The sequence below is a fragment of the Equus przewalskii genome, chromosome 16 (genome assembly GCF_037783145.1).
Source record: "Equus przewalskii isolate Varuska chromosome 16, EquPr2, whole genome shotgun sequence".
Lineage (NCBI taxonomy): Eukaryota > Metazoa > Chordata > Mammalia > Perissodactyla > Equidae > Equus > Equus przewalskii.
The window spans coordinates 78,006,329-78,007,607 of record NC_091846.1 but is presented as its reverse complement, the minus strand read 5'-3'; positions in this window follow the sequence as shown (position 1 = coordinate 78,007,607).

The following is a 1,279-nucleotide window of genomic DNA, read 5'->3' as shown; positions in this document are numbered from 1 at the left end:
GTAAGTGCGTTTTTTAGCTTTCACCCACAAAATCTGAAAATAGTTAAAGCCAGAATAATCTGTAATTTTTTGAGTAAACTTGAAGAGATTAGAAGTAACATAACACTGACAACTGATCTGCATTCCTGTTAGTTTAATTACCTCAGTGGGAGCGGCTGCTCATCACGCCCCTTGGTAACTGGGTCCTTCATTTTGAGAACTGTCCCTCATGACATCTTAACTATTATTTTTAGCTTTGCAGTGAAGAGGAATATGATTAAGGAATATAGCCAGAAGGAAAAATAAAATTTATTACCAGGATCAGCAAATCTTTATTTTCAGACATGAGGAAAAACCAGTCAGGTTCAGGTAGATGTAGTTTCTCCGGGGGCTTATTTGAAATGCAGAAGCACAAAGGTACCTATTGTTTGTTATGCCTAAAAATTGAGCCATCTATTTTCTAAGTGATTGCTATGATTCAACATATTTCTTGAAAACACAAAATAATCAGTCAAAATGTTGCTGCTGTTCTGCTGATCTGCTTGGCTATGGCGTAGGACACGTCTCCTCTGTCAGCTGTTGCAGCATCGGCAGGAGGGTGCACTGGTGACCGGGGGAGAGGCCATGGATGAATGTTGAACTGCACCCTGTAATTTCACCACAGCCTCTTCTCATATGTCAGGTTGATGGGGCCCAGGAACAAAATCTTTATCAAGATCTCAAATGATTAAAGCACTTCTCACGTTTGTCACGTTTGCAGAGGCGCTGTGTTGAATATTCTTATTCACTTTCTCCTGCGTAAAACTCAACAGCGTGTTTCTCCATCCTTTCTCCCTGCATTTGCCAAAAGAGGCCACGCTGAACTGGATCTGCGGTCATGGAATTCACCTTACTGATGCCTATTCAGGACGGCGGGCCGAGAGGAAGTAAAATACCTAGCTAGCAGTGTGTGCTGTACGCCCTTCTAGATTATGTGTCGACCGCCAACAAATGCTGTGATAGGCTCTTCTTGATAGCTCTAATCTCAGTTAAAGTCTTTAGAAGTCCCACATTTTCAATACAAACCTCACAGAATCATGACATAAAGGGAAAGCACACAGTTGAATCTGGATAGGAAAGTTCTGGCTCCCCAGCAATAGCTCTGAGAATTTGCAAGGGGCACCTAAACTTTTTGGGTTGTAGGGTGTTATCACCAATAAATGAAGTATTTGGATTAGATAAGCTTTAATGTTTCTCTCAGTTCTAGCAATGTGTATTTGATCTAGTAATATATTTGTTTATATTTTGCCTCTCATTTAAT